Source organism: Capricornis sumatraensis, chromosome 17 (assembly GCF_032405125.1).
Source record: "Capricornis sumatraensis isolate serow.1 chromosome 17, serow.2, whole genome shotgun sequence".
In the NCBI taxonomy this organism is placed as follows: domain Eukaryota; kingdom Metazoa; phylum Chordata; class Mammalia; order Artiodactyla; family Bovidae; genus Capricornis; species Capricornis sumatraensis.
The window spans coordinates 28247229-28270286 of NC_091085.1; the positions used below are offsets into that span (position 1 = coordinate 28247229).

Consider the following 23058-nt stretch of genomic DNA (forward strand, 5'->3'; position numbering starts at 1 on the left):
AACACAAAGAAAGAATATTAAAAGCAGCAAGGTAACATAGAAGGAAAATGCCATATGCTTAACAGCTGATCTTTCATCAGAAAGAGTGCAGGTCAAAAGGGAATATATTTAAAGTACTGAAAGGGAAAAGTCTACAACCAAGATTACTGTACCTGACAACTATATCATAAAATTGGAGGAGGAATAAAAAGCTTTTCTGACAAGCAAAAGTTAAGAGAATTCAGTACTGTTGAGGTCCTTTAATAGACCGGAACATGGTGGTCCGGAGTCTACCGATAAGAAAGTAAAAGAGAGAGAAAGAGGGTGATATTTTTTTGTTTATGCAGAAAGCCAATAAAGCCCCTGCATGGGGCTTGCTCTGTTTTCAAAGGCCTCATGTGCCCTCTCAATGGGGTGAAGGTGCAGAGTGCCTTCTCTAGAGGGTCTTAGAAGCCAGGGCAGGAAAGTGAACACAGAGGACCTCTGTGGTCCAGGGGATCAGCCTGAAAGAGAAAGAGATAGAAAGCAAGACATAGGGACCAAAGCTCTGATGGAGCAAGGGTGTTTTAATCAACATGGTGTGGGCATATATACAGTAGTTATTCTCAGCAAAGATAAAGATTAAAATTCCAGACTTACAAAACATAGGCATTCCATATTAAAGAGAGAGAGTTGTAAATAATCACTTTTACTATATGGTCCATAAAAAGAAAGAGGCTACTTATCACCGTATAGAAAAACTAATGAAGGAAATGCCTGGATTCCTCAGTCCCTGGGAGAGGCTTGCCTCTCCTCTTAATTCTTGAATATTCAGGAATTACTAAGAAACAGAGAATTCCTGACAGATCCAAAACAGTACACAGGAAGCCTCCTGTTAAATGCTTCCTGACAAGTACCTCCAAACCAACTTTACAACAAATGTTAAAGGGACTTATATAGTCAAGAAATACAAGAGAAGAAAAAAGATCTACAAAATCAACCCCCAAACAATTAAGAAAATGGCCATAGGAATGTATGTATCAATAATTACTTTAAATGTAAATGGATTAAATGCTCCAACCAAAAGACACTGATTGGCTGAATGGATACAAAAACAAGACTCATATGTATGCTGTCTGCAAGAAACCCACTTCAAAACTAAAGATACATATAGGCTGAAAGTGAGAGGATGGAAAAATATATTCCTTGCAAATGAGAAGCTAAAGAAAGCTGGAGTAGTAATCTTCATATCAGACAAAATAGACCTTAAAATAAAGAATATTACAAGAGATAAGGAAGGACACTACATAATAATCAAGTGATCAATCCAAGAGGAAGACATAACTATTGTAAGTTACTATGCACCCAACATAGGAGCACCTAAATATATAAGAGAAACACTAACAGACATAAAAGGGGGAATTGACAGGAACACAATAACAGTAGGAGTCTTTAACACCCCACTCACACCAATGGACAGATCATAAAACAGAAAATTAATAAGGAAACACAAGTCTTAAATAATACATTAATGAGATGGATCTCATTGATATCTTCAGGACATTCCATCTAAATGCAGATGGAATAATAAATGCACCTTATTCCCAAGTGCCCATGGAACATTCTCCAGGATAAACCACATGTTGGGTCACAAACTTCTGGAAATTTAAGAAAATTGAAATCATATCAAGCATCTTCTCTGACCACAGTGCAATGAGACTAGATATCAATTACAACAACAAAAACAACAACAAAACTGTAAGAAACACAAACTCATGGAGACTAAACAACACGTTTCTAAATAACCAACAGATTACTGAATAAATCAAAGGGGAGATAGAAAAAATTTCCAGAAACAAATGACAATGAAAACACAACATTCAAAACCTATGGGATGCAGCAAAAGCATTGCTAAGCGGGAAGTTTATAGCAATACAACCCTACCTCAAGAAACAAGAAAAACATCAAATAGACAACCTAACTTTACACCTAAAATAGCTGGAAAAAAGCAGAAAAAAAAAACCCCCAAAATTAGTAGAAGTGAAGAAATCATAAGGATCCAAGCAGAAATAAAATTAAAGAAATGAAAAAACAATAGTAAAGATTAATAAGTAATAATTAAAGATTAATAACTAAAAGCTTTGAGAAGATAAACAAAATTAACAAAACTTTAGCCAGACTTATCAAGAAAAAAGAGAGAAGAATCAAATCAACAAAATTAGAAATGAAAAAGGAGAGGTTACAACAGACAATGCAGAAATACAAAGGATTATAAGACTCTTATGAACAACTATATGACAATAAAGTAAATAACCTGGAAAAAATGGACAGATTCTTAGAAAAGTTCAATCTTCCAACATTTAATGAACCAGGAAGAAATAGAAATTATGACCAACCCAATAGCAAGCACTGAAATTGAAGCTGTGATCACAAATTTTCCCAAAAAAACCAAAAGCCCAAGACCAGATTGCTTCACAGGAGAATTCTTTCAAAGATTTAGAGAAGAGCTAATGTCTATCCTTCTAAAACTCTTTCAAAACATTGCAGAGGAAGGAACACTTCCAAACTCATTCTATGAAGCCACCATCACCCTGATACCAAAGCAAGACAAAGACAACACATAAAAAGAAAACTACAGGCCAATATAACTGATGAACATAGATGCAAATATCCTCAACAAAATTTTAGCAAACAGAATCATTAATATATCAAAAAGCTCATACACCATGATCAAGTTGCGTTTATTCCAGGGATGCAAGGATTCTTCAATATACAGAAATTGATCCATATGAAACACCATATTAACAAATTGAAAAATAAAAATCATATGATAATCTCAATAGATGCAGAAAAAGCATTTGACAAAATTCAGCACCCATTTTATGATTAAAATTCTTCAAAAAATGGGCATAGAGGGAACCTACCTCAACATAGTAAAGGTCATATATGATAAGTCCACAGCAAACATTATTCTCAATGGTGAAAAACTGAAAGCATTCTCCCTAAGATCAGGAAGAAGACAAAGTTGTCCATTTTCACGACTGTTATTCAACTAATTCCGGAAGTCCTAGCTTCACTAATCAGAGAAGAAAAAGAAATAAAAGGAATCCAGATTGGAAAAGAAATAAAGCTCTTGCTATTTGCAGATGACATGATACTGTACATAGAAAACCCTAAAGATAGTATTAGGTTTCCCTGGTGGCTCAGATGGTAAAGCATCTGTCTGCAATGCGGGAGACATGGGTTCGGTTCCTGGGTTGGGAAGATCCCCTGGAGAAGGAAATGGCAATCCATGCCAGCACTCTTGCCTGGAAAATCCCATGGACGGAGGAGCCTGATAGGCTACAGCTCATGGGGTCGCAAAGAGTCGGACACAACTGAGCGACTTCACTTCATTTCAAAGACAGTATTAAAAATTCAGTTCAGTTCAGTTGAGTTGCTAAGTTCAGATCAGTTCACTCACTCAGTTCAGTTCAGTTCAGTTCAGTCGCTCAGTCATGTCTGACTCTTTGCGACCCCATGAATTGCAGCACACCTGGCCTCCCTGTCCGTCACCAACTCCCAAAGTTCACTCAGATTCACGTCCATCGAGTCGGTGATGACATCCAGCCATCTCATCCTCTGTCATCCCCTTCTCCTCCTGCCCTCAATCCCTCCCAACATCAAAGTCTTTTCCAATGAATCAACTCTTTGCACAAGGTGGCCAAAGTACTGGAGTTTCAACTTTAGCATCATCACTCACTCAGTGGTGTCCAACTTTTTGTGACCCCATGAAGTGCAGCACGCCAGGCCTCCCTGTCCATCACCAAATCCCAGAATCCACTCAAACTCATGTCCATTGAGTCGGTGATGCCATCCAGCCATCTCATCCTCTGTCGTCCCCTCCTCCTGTCTCCAATCCCTTCCAACATCAGGGTATTTTCCAATGAGTCAACTCTTCACATCAGGTGGCCAAAGTATTAGACTTTCAGCTTCAGCATCAGTCCTTCCAATGAACACCCAGGACTGATTTCCTTTAGAATGGACTGGTTGGATCTCCTTGCTGTCCAAGAGATTCTCAAGAGTCTTCTCCAACACAAGTGTTCAAAAGCATGAATTCTTGAGCTCTCAGCTTTCTTCACAGTCCAACTCTCACATCCATACATGATCACTGGAAAAACCATAGCCTTGACGTGACGTACCTTTGTTGGCAAAGTAACGTCTTTGCTTTTCAATATGCTCAGTTGTGTCCAGTTCTTTGCGACCCCATGAACCGCAGCACGCCAGGCTTTCCTATCCATCACCAACCCCCGGAGTCTACCCAAACCCATGTCCATTGAGTCAGTAGTGCCATCCAATCATCTCATCCACTGTCATCCCCTTCTTATACCCTCAATCTTTCCCAGCATTAGGGTCTTTTCAAATGAGTCAGCTCCTCACATCAGGTGGCCAAAGTATTGGAGTTTCAGCCTCAATATCAGTCTTTCCAATGAACACCCAGGACTGATCTCCTTTAGGATGGACTGGTTGGATCTCCTTGCAGTCCAAGGGACTCTCAAGAGTCTTTTCCAACACTACAGTTCAAAAGCATTAATTCTTCAGTGCTCAGCTTTCTTCACAGTCCAACTCTTATATCCATACATGACCACAGGAAAAACCATAGCCTTGACTAGATGGACCTTTGTTGACAAAGAAATGTCGTGGCTATTTACTATGCTATATAGGTTGATCATAACTTTCCTTTCAAGGAGCAAGCGTCTTTTAATTTCATGGCTGCAATCACCATCTGCAGTGATTTTGGAGCCCCCCCCCAAAATAAAATCAGCCACTGTTTCCCCATCTGTTTCCCATGAAGTGATGGGACTGGATTCCATGATTGTAGTTTTCTGAATATTGAGCTTTAAACCAATTTTTTCACTCTCCTCTTTCACTTTCATCAAGAGGCTCTTTGGTTCTTTTTCACTTTCTGCCATAAGGGTGGTGTCATCTGCATATCTGAGGTTATTGATATTTCTCCCGGTAATCTTGATTCCACGTCGTGCTTCTTCCTTCCCAGCATTTCTCATGATGTGCTCTGTATAGAAGTTAAATAAGCAGGGTGACAATATACAGCCTTGACGTACTCCTTTTCCTATTTGGAACCAGTCTGTTGTTCCATGTCCTGTTCTAACTGTTACTTCTTGACCTGCATACAGGTTTCTCACAAGGCAGGTCAGGTGGGCTGGTATTATCTCCTTCAGAATTTTCCACATTTTATTGTGATCCTCACAGTCAAAGGCTTTGGCATAGTCAATAAAGTCAATAAAGCAGAAATAGATGTTTCTCTGGAACACTCTTGTTTTTTTTGATGATCAAGTGGATGTTGGAAATTTGATCTCTGGTTCCTCTGCCTTGTCTAAAACCAGCTTGAACATCTGGAAGTTCATGGTTCACACTTTGCCGAAGCCTGGCTTGCAGAATTTTGAGCATTACTTTGCTAGTGTGTGAGATGAGTACAATTGTATGGTAGTTTGAGCAGTCTTTGGCAGTGCCTTTCTTTGGGATTGGAATGAAAACTTGCTAAAGCTAATCTTTGATTTTAGCAGTTGTTGAATACAGAATCAATACACAGAAATCTCTTGTATTTCTATATACTAACAGTGAAAAATCTGAACGAGAAATTAAGGAATCAATCCCATTTACTATTGCAACAAAAAAGAATTAAATATCTAGGTATAAACCTATGTAAGTAGTCAAAGAACTGTACACAGGAATTTATAAGACACTAATAAAGAAATTAATGATGATATAAACAGATGGAGAGATATTCCATGTTCCTGGGTAGGAAGAATGTTACTGCTAAGTCACTTCAGTCGTGTCCAACTCTGTGCGACCCCATAGATGGCAGCCCACCAGGTTTCTCTGTTCCTGGGATTCTCCAGGCAAGAACACTGGAGTCGTTTGCCATTTCCTTCTCCAATGCATGAAAGTGAAAAGCGAAAGTGAAGTCGCTTAGTCGTGTCTGACCCTCAGCAACCCCATGGACTGAGCCTACCAGGCTCCTCTGTACATGCGATTTTCCAGGCAAGAGTACTGGAGTGGGGTGCCATTGCCTTCTCCAGGTAGGAAGAATAAATATTGTGAAAATGACTATACTACGAGACACAATCTACAGATTCAATGTGATCCCTATCAAATTAACAATTCTATTTTTCATAGAACTAGAACAAAAATTTTCACAATTCATGTGGAAACACAAAAGACCCCAAATAGCCAAGGCAGTCTTGAGTGAGAAGAATGGAACTGGAGGAATCAACCTTCCTGACTTCAGATTATACTAAAAAGCTACAGTCATCAAGACAGTATGATATTGGCACTAAAACAGAAATATGGACAATTGGAACAAGATAGAAAGCCCAAAATTAGACCCATGCACTATGGGTACCTTCTTTTTGATAAAGGAGGCAAGAATCTACAATGAGGCATAAACAGCCTCTTCAATAAATGGTGCTTGGAAAACTGTACAGCTACATGTAGAAGAATGAAATTAGAACACTTCCTAACACCATACAAAAAGACAAACTCAACATGGATTAAAGACTTAAATGTAAGACCAGAAACTATAAAAATCTTAGAGGAGAGCATAGGCAGAACACTCGATGACATAAATCAAAGCAAGATACTCTGTGCCCTACCTCCTAGAATAATGGAAAATAAAAACAAAAGTAAACAAGTGGGACCTGATTAAACTTAAAAGTTTTTGTATAGTAAAGGAAACTATATGCAAGGTGAAAAGACCACCCTCAGAATGGGAGAAAATAATAGCAAACGAAACAACTGACAATTAATTTCCAAAATATACAAGAAAAACAAAACAAGTTCAATACAGAAAAACAAACAAGTCAATCAAAAGGTGGGAAAAAGACTTAAACAGACATTTCTCCAAGAATACATACAGATGGCTAACATACACATGTAAAGGTGTTCAACATTGCTCATTAATAGAGAAATGCGAATCAAAACCACAAGATATTACCTCACACCAGTCAGAATGGCCATCATCAAAAAGTCTACAAACAATAAATGCTGGAGGGGGTGTGGAGAAAAGGGAATGCTCTTGCACGCTGGTGGAAATGTAAATTGATACAGCCACTATGGAGGACGGTATGGACATTCCTTTAAATACTAGGAATAAAACCACCATATGACTTAGCAATCCCACTCCTAGGCATATACCCTGAGAAAACCAAAATTGAAAAAGACACATGTATCCAATTGTTCATTGCAGCACAATTTACAATAGCTAGAACATGGAAGTAACCTAGATGTCCATCAACAGATGAATGGATAAAGAAGTTGTGGTACATATGCACAATGTAATTTTACTCAGTGATAAAAAAGAACACATTTGAGTCATTTCTAATGAGGTGGGTGAACCTAGAACCTGTCATACAGGGTGAAGTAAGCCATAAAGAGAAAGATAAATATCATATTCTAATGCATATATATGGAATCTAGAAAAATGTTAATAAAGATTTACAGAGCAACAGGGGAGAAACAGTCATAGAGAATAGACTTATGGACATGAGGAGAGGGGAAGAGAGGGTGAAATGTATGGAAAGAGTAATGCGGAAACTTACATTACCATATGTGAAATAGATAGCCAAGAGGAATTTGCTGTATGGCTCAGGAAGCTCAAAAAGGGACTCTCTATCAACCTAGAGGGGTACGATGGAGAGGGAGATGGGAGGAAGATTCAAAACGGATGGGATATGTATGTATACCTATGGCTGATTTATATTGAAGTTTGACAAAAAATAACAAAAGTGTATAAAGCAATTATTCTTCAATAAGAAATAAATTTTAAAAATTAATTTAGCTCAAATGATAGCATTTAGCTATTATTATTAATTTAGCTCAACTGCTATCATTTAAATAGGTATAATTTTGATTATAAACTTAGAGAAAATAGAGTTTAAATGAAAATGAATTTTTGAATCCAGATTTATGTTAAAATAGGTTTAAAAGACTTTACCCATAAGACAGTTTGAAGACACATGATATTTTTATATTGCAGTGACAATTTCTGTATAGGACAGTTTTAATATCATTTTACTGAATATTCCTGGGTTTTATATGACATCATAAATAGGAAAATAATGCAAAAATCATAAAAATTACTTATTATCTATCTATGTCTAAAGTATAAAGCTGTCATAATTGGGCAATGACAATCAAATTAGTTAACTATTTGACAAAAGGTCCCAAGGTTTTCAGCGTCTTATAAATGACCAACGAAGAATAATTTGCATCAAGGTATTCCATATGAAGCTCTTCTTGAGGTAGATTGGTTGATAGATAGATAGATAATGGATAGGTAGGTGGGTCAGTAGGCACTAGAAAGGTAGGTAAGAAGACAGATGGTTAAATAGATAAATGTGGGAGAAGAAACTGAAACAATACATTCTTTGATAATGTTTTAGGAATTTAGTATTTAGGATTCTCAAATACTTAAATGTGTGAAAGTGATAAGAAACAGCCAAGTCCTGGTGATGTTTTTTTCTCATATTTAGGCATTAGAGAACTGTTATCATTGAAAAGTGGAAGTATTAAAATGACTATGTAAGGACTGTTATTGGTAATGAGAGCAATTACAGAGGCTTTTCTCTCAAGTCTTAGTTCTGATAAGGATACTTTTTTTTCTCAAATGTTTGTTCTGCAATAATGTGGTGAATAGATATCCATCTATAAATGACCATTTGCCCATGACTGTGTCATTCCTTTTTTCACTGGACAAACAATAGTTTCCTCATTGAAATAGCACTTCCTTATTAGTGAAATGGGTTGGTTTGGTATTGTCTCATGGAATAACTAATATCCATTTTTTAAAAAGCTAGGAAGGAATGTTCACTTTTCCTTGGGAATGATTACACAGATTGTCACTGTCAAGTCTGTGCTCTCAGGGCTTCCTAAAATATTGACTGAAGTAATGGATTCTATTGATGTGTAATTTTCTCACAAGATATGCTAGAGATTTCAAGAGTGAAACTGACTAATCTCTACTTGTTGTTCTGTAGGGTACTGATAGGATTTATGAAAAAAAAAAAAAAGGCAAACTTTAGAGAGGTGTAGAGTGCTTCCAAATAATTTTATTAAAACATCGACTTGTAAGTCAAATGGCCTTTTCAGAAACCTGGGAAATCTTTTGGTCACTACCTTTTTTACTTTCAAGCTAAATCTAATAATTCACTTTTGCTTATCTCTTTCTTCCCATCTTTATTTTTACAGTTCTACATGTCCAGCCTGAAGGATTTTTTTCTCCTCTTCACCTCGTAAACAAACCTACTTTTCCATCTCTCTTAAATATGTGGTTAAAACTTTGGTTTTGTTGTTTTACTAAGACTTTATTTTTTAATAGTAAGATAATTAAAGAAAATTTGTGTACTAGACTCACAAATTGAGGGAGAGGTACAGAGATTTCCCATATATCCCCTGCTTTCACACATGCACAACCTCCCCCATTATTTATAGAAACTGGTAAGCCTACATCAATATCACAATTACCCAAAATCTATAACTTAAAACATGGTTCATTTTCAGTGCTGTAAACTCTATAGGTCTTGACAAATGTGTAATGATGTATGTCCATTATTGTGGTATCATACAGAGTATTTTGGGGCTTCCTAGTTGGCACTAGTGGTAAAGAATCTGCATGCCAATGCAGGACATGTAAGAGACATGGATTTTATCCCTGGGCTGAGGAGATCCCCTAAAGTAAGAAATGGTACCCAATTCCAGTATTCTTGCCTGGAAAATACCGTGGGCAGTGGACCCTGGCTGGCTACAGTCCATGGGGCCACAAAGAGTAGGACACTACTGAGCACAAGCACAGTGCAGAGTATTTCCACTGCCCTAAAATTCTCCCTGCTTCATCTATTTATTCCTCCCTCCCACATAACCACCTGCAAACCCTGGTCTTTTTACTGTCTTTTTACTGTGTTGTTTTACCTTTTCCAGAATATTATCTAGTTGAAATCATATAGTGCATAGCCTTTTAAGATTGACTTCTTTCTTAGTACTATGCATTTAAGATTCCTCTATGTCTTTTCATGGCTTGATAGTGAATTGTAGTGTAGAATTTTCCATTGTCTGGATGTACCACAGCTTATTTACTTATTCATCTAATGAAGGACATCTTTGTTGCTTCAAATTTTTATAGTTTTGAATAAAGCTACTGTAAATATACATGTGCAGCTTTTTGTGTTAGAAGAAGTTTTCAATGTTTTGTGTAAATATAAAGAAGCATGATTGTTGAATCATATAGTAAGAGTATTTTACTTTTGTGGGCAACTACCAAACCATCTTTACAAGTGGCTGTACCACTTTACATTGCCATCAGCAGTAATCAGAGTTCATGTCCCTTTACATCATCATCAGAATTTGGGGTTGTTGCTGTTCTTGATTTTGATTATTCTAATATGATTGTAGGTATACCTCCCTGTTTTAATTTGCATTTCCCTGATGACATGATGCAGAGCATCTTTCATACATTTATCTGATATCTGTGCCATCTCTTTTTGGTGAGATATGTCAAAGTCCTTGGCCCATTAGTTAAATCAGTTTGTTTGTTTCTTGTTCAAATTTAAGAGTTGTTTGTATATTTTAGATAATAGTCCTTTATCATGTGTGTTTTTTGCAAATATTTTCCCCGGTCTATGACTTAGTCTTCCCATTTGCTGGATATTCTCTTTCACAGAACTCTGGTTTGTAAATTTAATTAAATTTAGCTTATATTAATAAGTTATTTCTCTCATGGATAATGCCTTTTGTGTTGTATCTGAAAGTCTTGGACATATCTAAGGTAATTGAGGTTTTCTTCTATGTTGTCTTCTAGGAGTTTTATAGTTTTGTGTTTTTCATCTACATCTATGATTCACTTTGAGTTAATTTTTGTGAAGGATGTAAGCTCTATGTATAAACATATACCTTTTTTTTTTTTTTGCACATTGATGTTCAATTGCTCCAGCACCATCCATTGAAGATACTGTCTTTGCTCCATAGTATTGCTTTTGCTCCTTTGTCAAAAATCAGTTGATTATATTTGTGTCACTTTTTGGGCTCTCTATTCTGTTTCACTGATCAATTTTCTTTTCTTTCCCTAATTCCATGTTTTCTTTGTTTTGTTTTAAATTAATTAATTTATTTTGTTTGGAGGAAAATTACTTTACAATATTGTGATTGTTTTTGCCATACAGTGGCATGAATCGGCCATAGGTATACATGGCCATTGGTACACATGGTTCCCCCCCATCCTGAACACTCCACCTACCTCCCTCCCCACCCTATCCTTAAGGTTACTGGCTTTGGGTGCCCTGCTTCATGCTTTCTTGATTACTGTAGCTTTATAGTAAATCTGGAAGTCAGACAGTGTTGTTCCCGGTGAATTTAAGATTCTTTTCTGTTGTTGTTGTGAGATAACTTGGAGAGAAAGCAGAAAGGTTAAGAAAGTAAAGTAAGAGTTTATTTAAGCACGGATATGCTATCAGAGGGAGAATGGGCAGGCAGGTGAGGAGTTGCTGCACCGAGTTTTTTTGGCAAGCTAGTCATATGTCTGACTCAGTCGAGTCTGATTCTTTGGGACCCCATGGATTGTAGCCCGTCAGGCTCCTCTGTCCATGGAATTCTCCAGGCAAGAATACTGGAATGGGTTGCCATTCCCTTCTTCAGGGGATCTTCCCAACCCAGGGATCAAACATGGGTCTGCTGCACTGCAGGCAGATTCTTTCCCCCTGAGCCACCAGGGAAGCCCAAGCTGGTTATGAGGGGCAAATAAATGAAAGGGTGGAATAATCAGGGGAAAGAGGAGTTTGGGGGTCATATTCCCTGATTTTCATCCCAACTCCATTTCCCTAAGGAAAGGTGGGATTTTTGTGCTCATTCAGCTTAGATCAGAAGTGTCATGGTGTTGGTGCATGCTGGGTACTTTTTATCTGTAAAACTAATATTATTATAATGAGAGCACAATGAGCAAAATGTTGTATTCAGTCACAGGAGATAATCATCTTTCCCCACCTTTCTTTGTCTATACTACCCAGAAGACACTTATCACCCAAAATATGTGGTTTCCTGTCAGTTCGAGGTTCCTGCTTTCCTTTGCCTATGGATCCCTGCTGTTTACCAGATGTGGGATTTCCTGCCACCCAGCTCTTGTCCCCTTTTCTCTGCTCATACCTAGCTACCTGCTTGCTCTAACAGGGTCAATCTTCCAGCTTTGTTCTTCTTCAGTATTTTATTGGCTATTTTAGTGCTTTTAACTCTTCATATATACTGTAGAATCAGTTTGTCCATATCCAAAAAATAACTTGCTAGTATTTTGATTGTGACTGCATTAAATTTCTAATCAAGATGGGAATAACTTGAAAAGGAAAAGTTAAAATTTTACATAACCTCCTACTCTTTCTGCCTTTGTAACTTAGCTTGTTTCTTGCAAACTTTGGATCATGTAGGTCACATAGTCTCAGAAAGTGGGGACTTACAATAGTAGGAGAAGGGCAGTGGCAACCCACTCCAGTGTTCTTGCCTGGAAAATCCCAGAGATGGGGGAGCCTGGTGGGCTGCCATCTATGGGGTCCCACAGAGTCGGACACGACTGAGATGACTTAGCAGCAGCAGCAGCAGCAGTACTAATGTTAATGCTATTGTGTTTTTAATTTCAAATTCTACTTGTTCATTGCTGATGTGTAAGAAAGTAATTGATTTTTATGTATTAATTTTGTATCCTCCAACTCTGCTGGTTAGTTTTAAGTTTTATGGGTCAGTTTTTTCAGATTTTTGGCACAGATGATCATGTCATCTACAAAGATAATTATATCTCTTCCTTCCCAATCAATATATATTTTACTTCCTTTTCTTGTTTACACTAACTAGAATGTCTATGGTACAAAACTGAAACAGAGTGATGAGAGAAGACATCTTTGCCTTATTCTAATCTTGGTGGGAAAACAATATTTCTTACCATTAAGTATGATGTTCAGTCAGTCAGTCAGTTCAGTCACTCAGTTGTGTCTGACTCCTTGTGACCCCATATATTGCAGCATGCCAGGCTTACCTGTCCATCATCAACTCCTGGAGCTTGCTCAAACTCATGTCCATCGAGTTGGTGATGCCATCCAATCATCCCATTCTCTGTGATTCCCTTCTCCTCCTGCCTTCACTCTTTCCCAGCATCATGGTTTTTTCTAATGAGTCAGCTCTTCACATCAGGTGGCCACAGTATTGGAGCTTCAGCTCCAGCATCAGTCCTTCCAATGAATGTTCAGGACTGATTTCCTTTAGGATTGACTGGTTGGATATCCTTGCAGTCCAAGGATCTCTCAAGAGTCTACTCCAACACCACAGTTCAAAAGTATCAATTCTTCAACACTCAGCTTTCTTTATAGTCCAACTCTCACATCCATACACGACTACTGGAAAAACCATAGCTTTGAAAATGGACCTTTGTCAGCAAAGTAATGTCTCTGCTTTTTAATATGCTTTCTAGGTTAGTCATAGCTTTTCTTCCAAAGAGAAGTTGTTTATCTGCAGTGATTTTGGAACCCAAGAAAATAAAATCTGTCACTGTTTCCATTGTTTCCCCAACTATTTGCCATGAAGTGATGGGACTGGATGCCATGATCTTAGTTTTTTGAATGTTGATTTTTAAGCCAGCTTTTACACTCTGCTCTTTCACTGTCCATAAGAGGCTCTTTGGTTCCTCTTCACTTTCTGCCACAAGAATAGTTTCATCTGCATATATGAGGTTATTGATATTTCTTCTGGCAATATTTATTCCAGTTTAAAGAATGATGTTAGCTGTAGAATTTTTATATTCTTTATCAAGTTGAGAATGTTTAGCTCTACTCCTTGTTTTCTGGGAGTTTCTAACATAAATGGTGAATGGATTTTGTAAAATATTTTTTCTGCCTCTATTGATATGATCATGTGGTTTTGCTTTTTTAGGCTATTGGTGAATTACATTAACTGATTTTTTAATGCTCAATCTTCCTTGTTTAGCAGGAATAAATCCCAGTTGTTTGCAGTATATTATTTTTTTCATACATTGTTGCATTCAACTTCCTAATATTTTGTCGAGGATTTTTGCATTAATATCCATTAGGGATTTTGGTCTATAGTATAAATCTTCTTTTCTAGCATATGTATTCTCTAAATTTATGTTATAAATTCTATGCTATAAATTACTCTCCAATTATAGTTTTTGCTGCATCCCACAAATTTCATAAGTTGTTTTTTAATTTTAGAAAGAATGTTGTAAATTTTTTCTCCAGATTTCTTCTTTGGTCCACATATTGCTTTAAGTGTGTTGGTTAATCACCACATATTTTGATATTTTCTGGTTGTCTTTCTATTATTGACTTCTAGTTAAATTTCATTGTGATCTGAGAATAGACATTGTATGATTTATACTATTAGAATTTTTAAGGTGTGTTTAAAGTGAGAACATGGTCTATATTGATGAATGTTCCGTGTGAGCTTGAAAAGAATGTGTATGCTGCTGTTGTTGGAAGATTAAGTCTATAAATGTCAATTATATCCAGCTGATTGATGATTTTGTTGAGTTCAGCTATATCCTTACTCCTATTCTGCCTGCTTCATCTGTCCATTTCTGAGAGAGGGTTTTGACATCTACAACATGATAGTGGATTCACCTATTTCTCTTTCTAGTTCTATCAGACTTTGCCTCTCATAGTTTTATGTTCTGTGTTAGGTGTATAAATATTAAGGATTGTAATAGTTTACTGGAAAATTAACCCCTTTATCATTACATAATGCCCTTATTTATCCACAATAACTCTATTTGCTTTGAAATTTGCTCCATCTGAAATTAATATAGCTACTTCTGCTTTCTTTGATTAGTATTACTATATTTTTCTCCAACCATTTACTTCAAATCTATACATGTTTTTATATATATTTAAAATGAGTTTTTTGAAGACATTAGATAATTGGGTCTTGCTTTGTGGTTCAGTCTAACAATGTTTATCATTTAGTTGATGCATATGGACCCTTGATATTCAGAGATGTATTTGAACTCATATCTACCAGCTTTGTTACTGTTTTGAATTTAATGTTCTCCTTTTTCCCTACTTGCCTTCCACTCTTTGCATGCCTTTTGTAGTTTCAAATGAGCATTTTACATGATTTCATATTTCCTCTTTTTTTAGCACATAGGTTATATTTCTCTTTTTTTGCTATTTTTATGGTTGTCCCAAGGTAACCATAAATGTTGCAATAGGTATTCACATGTAGTTTAAGTCCATTTTCAAATGATAGTATACCACTTCATGGGTAGTGTGAGTACCTAGTAAGAATAATTATTATTTCTCCCCCCCCTCCAACAATTCTCCAGTTTAAGGTTAACAAATATGGTTTTTTTAATCTAAATATTTATTGTAAGCTTTAAATTATGCTTAAATTCTGAACTATGTTTCCATAAAGACAGAAGCACATTGGTTTGTATTTCACAGGAAATAATTTTTCTTTAGGTCACAAATATGAATGAATATATTTTTCAAATAATATAAAGATGATTTCAAACCCTAGCTAATCTCTTTCTCAAATTGCAACCATTTGTTTAATCTTTAATGAAAATAGAGACCAAAAACAAATGCTTAAACATATCACTATGTGAGATTCTGATGACTAAGAAATCCCTGAAAAAGCAGTGAGCCATGATTATTGGAAAGCTCAGAACACTAGCAAGGTTTACTTGCAAAGATTTTACAGAAGGCCACAAATTGTATTTCCTAAGAAGAACTAGGAAATATATATGTCATTTAGTAATGCATTGAAATTGCCTTGTCTAGGGTGAGTATTGCACAAAAACTCCAAGTCTGTTATCTATCATAGCATGGCCCAGCACTCTACCTCATAGACAGCCACTAAGTCATACTAACCTTTGTCCTTCCATAATTTGTTGGCAGCCAGTGTCTCCATACACGTGTCTTAGGGACATTGATTCACCTCAGTTGTTAAACTTCTTCAAAGGACTCAATGCAACTTTGCATTTTTATCCATGTAGTTTTGTACAAACTAATCAGAATCTATGACTTTATGGTTAGTTAAAATATGACCTGAGAAGGCTTCATGAAATTCAAAGGCATTGATATCATTTATTGTTAATCCTAACTTTTCTAGCACTTTTAGAGTAGCATATGTTGGTTCAAGTGAAAGCTGATCTTTGGAATCCTGAAACAAATATACAAAATCCCTCATATGTGCCTTCGGCTTATAACCCGTGACCAGAGTTTTTTTCCTGAGCATTGCAGATGCACCATCAGTTAGGAAAGAAGAATTTGCAGCTGTCACTATGCCATAGGGCTTGATGAATGCAGGTTTTAGCTTGACTGTCTACTTCAGAAAGGACAAAGGCCACTATCTTTGGTGACTATATCTTTTGCTGGTATTTTGAAGATATACAACATCAGAAAGGAGAACTTCATCCTGGGCCTTCTTGGCTAGACTGTGCAAATGCAGTGCATACTCACTCTGTTGCAGTTGAGAAACAACAGGGCAGATGCAAGTCAGTCTGTAGAGCGATGCATGGTCGTGCTCAGGTGATAGGATTAAAGATAGTCACTGACCTAAAATTTTGGCCTTTTTCAGATCGAGCATGAGTTTCCTCAAATGACAAATAGGTACATAGGCTATTAACTGTATATCACCTGCCACAACCACATTACTGGCTAGAAGTAATCAAGCCAACACTTGTAGTCCTGGTTTGGTTAGCAAAGATGCAAGCCATGGGGACAGATCACAGGAGACTTGTCAGAGAGGTCAGCTTCAAGGGACAGACTCTCTAGCTACATTGTTTTTACTTCCTGTATAACTATGCCAAAGAGCATGTAACCAACAATTTCCTTTGAGACCTTGGTTTGATGTAACAAATCTGAGTCAAATCACATGGCATCAGGTCTTTATATGAAGTGCCTGACAGCAAAAGTGGAGTGTGACATTATCTACCACCACCATATACTTTATATAGGGTTTAGCCAAGGTCTTCTTTAATTTTTTCTGGGCAGCTGGGGCAGCTTTTAGCTGGTAGGAACAGCTCAGAGGTCTCAAGAAAATCTGTGTAACCATTTTGCTGAACTTGGAAGATTTATTTCAAGTTAATGTCAAGATGGAAGTCATGCTGCAGTGGTCCCCACCTTAGCTTGGGCTCCAGTTGTGAGCAGCATTTGGCCTCAAGTTTCTGGGGTGAGAGGGATCTAGGGGTGGATCTAGTCTAGAAAGAACCCCTCTTGCAGGCCATCAGACTCCAGAGGTGTAGCTGGGTCCCAGCTGTCTGCCTGTCACCTGACTAGATGACTGACATCTGACCCCATGGTAGGCCTTCTTTCTTGCAATAGAGGAAGAGTTCTTTCTGCCCCTTTAGCCAAAGTGAAGGGTACCATTAAGGGACCTGCAGTAAATCAGCATGGGGTTGGTGGGGTGGGAGGCGGGCAGGTAGGCTTGGGTTAGTCAGGAAGTATGTTGAGGGCCTGGCTAGTGCCAGGCTGAGTCTGAGTCGGATGTTCCAGAGCCTGGGCAGAAGTGCTGCAGAGGCTAAGGCAGCCTCTGAGCCTTATCTCTTTTGCCAAAAAAACTTCAAAAAACATTCCTTGCATGATAAGTGTCCTGGTAACAAATTCCCTCAGTTTTTATTTACCTGAGAAAATCTATTTTTCCTTCACTTTTGAAGGATAACTTTACAGGTTATAAACTTCTAGGCTGGTAGGTTTTTTCCTCTCAGCCTTTTTTTATACCCTAAACTGGTCTTTTAACTCACCAGGTATCATGAGTTAGGCAGAAATAAAATATTAGTGCAACATATAAATCTTCTCCAAGTGTTCAAATTCCTCATCCTCAGCTTTTCTTCTTACAAAAATAAAAGGAGTTGGAAAATTAACTTTTAAATCAATATTTCTAATTATATATATACCCTCTTTTGAGGTAAGTCCCCAAGTCAGATACTCATGCCTGAAAGGTTCTTGCTCTCTATCAGAAAGGAGCAAAATGTCTTTTCCACCTTTCGAAACCAGAAATGAATTTTATAGTTTCATATAGAGATTCAAAGTGTTACCTTTTTCCTCTGCATTCTTGCTTTTTTTTCGTCTTCTCCCTGACTTGTGATGACAAGGAATGTGCACCTCAGAAGTGGAAGTTTGTCTCCCCTGGTAGCTAGTCCTCAGCTTGTCGTCCACAACCTCTCCTTCCGCCAATGTCTCAGTTAGCCAACCCCTTCCCCTGGTGCCTGGGGTGAGAGGGAGGGGAAGGGCAGGGAGAAGAGGACAGAAGATAATGAAGAAGGTTAGAAAAGCTTTTACCGCAGCTACCATCAATGAGACTAGAGATCTAAGAACTTACATACCATATGTAGAAATCTCTCAACACTTTAAATATTCCACTCTATTCTCGCACGGTTACTGAGGAGAAGTTGGTGGCAGTTGTTATCTTTGTTCCTCTTTGAGTAATGTGGTTTTCTCCACCCCAATCCCTTGTTTCTTTCAGAATTTTTTTTTCCTTTCCCTTTAATTTTCTGTAGTTTCAGAAAGTTATGCCTAGCTTAAGGTGTTTTGTTTGTTTTGTTCTTGTTGTTGTTGTTGGTGGTGGTGGTGTCATTTATCCTACTTGGTTTTCTCTGATATTCCTGAATCTGTGGTTTGGTGTCTGATATTAATTTGAGGAAATTTTCAGTCACTTTTTTTTTTTTTTTTCCTGTCCCTTTCTAGCTTTGTCTTAGGTTTTGGTTAAATCGTTTCACCAAAGGGTGAGCCTTCTCAAAAACTGAGGGTTGCTGGAGTAGTTAAAAATCATTCCGTTTCCCTCGCCCCTTCCTGAAGCCCAAGGGGATTTTTCTCTAATATTTACTCTGAGAACCTGGATGAATTCCTCATAGGAAATCCTGTGATTTAGAGTGAGGGGCATCTGTGGCTGGGTTCCCCTTGAGTTTTTAATTCTTTTACCTCTCCGACTTGCCCACACGGAGTCTCCATCAGTTCTTCAATCAAAGCCCAGATTTACTATTTGCCCCCTCCCATTTCTAGTGGTGATTTCTACACGGGATCTCTGCTCAGGTCAGGCATCATTCCCTGTATATTTTCTCTTTGTCTCTAATCCTAGGGACAGTTGTGTGCCCTGTCTCTTCCCCTCTCTAGGGAACCAAACAAAATTATTGATTTTCCACTCTTTTCAACTTTTTGCCATTAGGATAGGGTGTGACTTAAGATCCTTATATCAGAACTGGAAACCAAGCCCTAAACAGGTCACTTTAACATATAATTAACATGATTTAAGGAGCACTCTTTCTGCCCCCTTCTGATGCCTATGTCAGAAGCTTTCTCTATCTCCTTTATACTTTAATAAAACTTTATTACACAAAAGCTCTGAGCGATCAAGCCTCGTCTCTGGCCTCGGATTGAATTCTTCTCCTCTGGGGGCCAAGAATCCCGGCATCGTGATTCAACAACAACCTTTCATCTTGGGGGCTCATCCGGGATCCTTCAGGACAAGATGGGAGCTAACAATTCCAGCCTCACTCCTTTGAACTGTATCCTGAAAAACTGGGATAGATTTGATCCCCAGGGCTTAAAGAAGGCACACCTGGTCTTCCTATGTGATACTGCATGGCCACGGTATCCATTGGAGGACGGCAAACGGTGGCCAGTTGGAGGGTCTCTTAAGTATAATACTGTTTTACAATTAGATTGGTTCTGTAAAGAACAAGGGAAGTGGGTAGGAGTAGCATATGTATTGCCCTTTTTCTCTCTGCAAAATATGCCAGACTTATGTCCTAAGGGTGGCAACCCACTCCAGTACTCTTGCCTGAAAAATCCCATGGATGGAGGAGCCTGGTAGGCTACAGTCCATGGGGTCGCTAGGAGTCAGACACGACTGAGCAACTTCACTTTTCACTTTCATGCATTGGAGAAGGAAATGGCAACCCACTCCAGTGTTCTTGCCTGGACAATCCCAGGGACAGGGGAGCCTGGTGGGCTGCCATCTATGGGGTCACACAGAGTCGGACACAACTGAAGGGACTTAGTAGTAGTAGTAACATGATTTAATGCCTGTCCAATAAGATCTACATGCCTCCCTTGTTAAATAGTGTGGCCCTGCACCAATATTTCCTGAAGTCATTCAGGACCACTTGATCTTCCTGTTTTCTCACAAGGAAGTAGAAAACACTAGAAGAAATTGGTACAGGCATACCTCAGAGATATTGTGATTATTGCTCTAGACCGCTGCAATGAAGCAAATATTGCAATAAAGGGAATCATTTGAAATTTTGGTTTCTCAGTGCATATAAAAGTTGTTTATTTTCAGTCTACTCAGTCATGAGAGACTACAGCCCCTCCCTGTCCATCACCATCTCTTGAAGTTTGCTCAAACTCATGTCCTTTGAGTCAGTTAGGCCATCCAACCATCTCATCCTCTGTCATCCCCTACTTTCCCCGTCTTCAGTCTTTCCTGACTTCAGGGTCTTTACCAATGAGTCTGTTGTTTGCATCAGGTGGCCAAAATATTGAAGCTTCAGCTTCAGCATCAGTCCTTCCAATGAATATTCAGGGTTGATTTCCTTTAGGATTGATTGGTTTGATCTCCTTGCAGTCCAAGAGACTCTCAAGAGTCTTTTCCAGCACCACAGTTCAAAAGAATCAATTGTTCAGCACTCAGATTTCCTTAAGGTCCAGGTTTCACATCCATACCTAACTATTGGAAAAACCATACTTTTGACTAGATGGAGCTTTGTTAGCAAAGTGATGTCTCTCTCTCTCTCTTTTTAATAAACTTTCTAGGTTTGTCATAGCTTTTCTTCCAAGGAACAGGTGTCTTTTAATTTGGGGGCTGCAATCAGCATCTACAGTGATTTTGGAGCCCCCAAAATAAAGTCTGTCACTGTTCCCATTGTTTTCCCATCTATTTGTGATGAAGTGAAAAGACCCGATGTCATGATCTTTGTTTTTTGAAAGTTGAGTTTTAAGCCAATGTTTTCACTCTCCTCTTTCACCTTAGAGACTCTTTGGTTCCTCTTCACTTTCTGTCATAAGGGTGGTGTCTTCTGCATATCTGAGGTTATTGATATTTCTCCCAGTGATCTTGATAACAGATTGTGCTTCACCCATCCTAGCACTTCACCTGATGTATTCTTCACATTAGTTAAGTTAGCAGGATGACAATATACAACTTCACATACTCCTTTACCAGTTTTTGAACCATTGCACCACTCCATGTCTGGTTATAACTGTTGCTTCTTGGCCTACATACAGGTTTCTAAGGAGGCAGGTAAGGTGGTCTGGTATTCCCATCTCTAAGAATTTTCCACAGTTTGTGGTCCTACATAGCATTGCTCACCCAAGATGGACAGGTCATGGTGGAGAGTTCTGACAAAAAGTGATCCCCTAGAGAAGGGAATGGCAAACCACTTCAGTATTCTTGCCTTGAGAACCCCATGAACAGTATGAAAAGGCAAAAAGATAGGACACTGAAAGATCAACTGCCCAGCTCGCTAGGTGTCGAAGATGCTACTGGAGATCAGTGGAGAAATAACTCCAGAAAGAAGGACAAGATGAAGCCAAAGGAAAAGCAGCAGCCAGTTGTGGATGTGACTGGTGATGGAAGCAAGGTCTGATGCTGTAAAGAGCAATATTGCATAGAAACCTGGAATGTTACATCCATGAATCAAGGCAAATTGGAAGTAGTCAAAGAGGAGATGGCAAGAGTGAACGTCAACATTTTAGGAATCAGCAAACTAAAATGGACTGGAATGGGTGAATTTAACTCAGATGACCATTATATCTACTACTGTGGGCAAGAACCCCTCAGAAGAAATGGAGTAGCCATCATAGTCAACAAAAGATCTGAAATGCAGTACTTGGATGCAATCTCAAAAATGACAGAATGATCTCTGTTCATTTCCAAGGCAAACCATTCAATATTACGGTAATCCAAGTCTATGCCATGACCAGTAATGCTGAAGAAGCTAAAGTTGAATGGCCCTATGAAGACCTACAAGACCTTCTAGAACTAACAACTAAAAAAAGATGTCCTCCTCACTATAGGGGACTGGAGTGCAAAAGTAGAAATTCAAGAAACCCCTGGAGTAACAGGCAAAATTGGCCTTGAAGTACAGAATGAAATAAGACAAAGGCTAATAGAGTTTTGCCAAGAGAACGCACTGGTCATAGTAAGCACCCTCCTCCAACTACACAAGAGAAAACTCTACACATGGACATCACCAGATGGTCATCACCGCAATCAGATTGACTATATTCTTTGCAGCCAAAGATGGAGAAACTCTATACAGTCAGCAGAAACAAGACGGGGAGCTGATTGCAGCTCAGATCATGAACTCCTTATTGCCAAATTCAGATTTAAATTGAAGAAAGTAGGGAAACCACTAGACCATTCAGGTATGACTTAAGTCAAATCCCTTATGATTATGCAGTGGAAGTGAGAAATGGATTTAAGGGGCTAGTTCTAATAGACAGAGTGCCTGATGAACTATAGATAGAGGTCTGTGGCATTGTACATGACACAGGGGTCAAGAGCATCGCCAAGAAGAAGAAAATGCAAAAAAAGAAAAATGGCTGTTTGAAAAGGCCTTAGAAATAGCTGAGAAAAGAAGGGAAAGACAAAGGAGAAAAGGAAAGATATACCCAATCAAATGCAGAGTTCCAAAGAACAGCAAGAGGAGATAAGAAAGCCTTCCTCAGCAAAGAAATAGAGGAAAAGAGTAGAATGGGAAAAACTAGAGATCTCTTCAAGAAAATTAGAGATACCAAGGGAACATTTCATGCAATGATGGGCTCAATAAAGGAGAGAAATTGTATGGATGTAATAGAAGCAGAAGATATTAAGAAGAGGTGGTAAGAATACACAGTAGAACTGTGCAAAAAAGATCTTCACGACCTGGATATTCACGATGGTGTGATCACTCACCTAGAGGCTGACATCCTGGAATGTGAAGTCAAGTGGGCCTTAGGAAGCATCACTTCAAACAAATCTGGTGGAGGTGATGGAATTCCAGTTGAGCTGTTTCAAATCCTAAAAGATGATGCTGTGAAAGTGTTACACCCAACAGGACAGCAAATTTGGAAAACT

At 38.2% G+C, this 23058-nt stretch overlaps 1 pseudogene; it reads right to left on the reverse strand.

The window, feature by feature from the left end:
* Positions 1-220: 220 nt before the first annotated feature.
* Positions 221-17055, reverse strand: LOC138094065 (trifunctional enzyme subunit beta, mitochondrial-like; annotated as a pseudogene).
* Positions 17056-23058: the final 6003 nt, after the last annotated feature.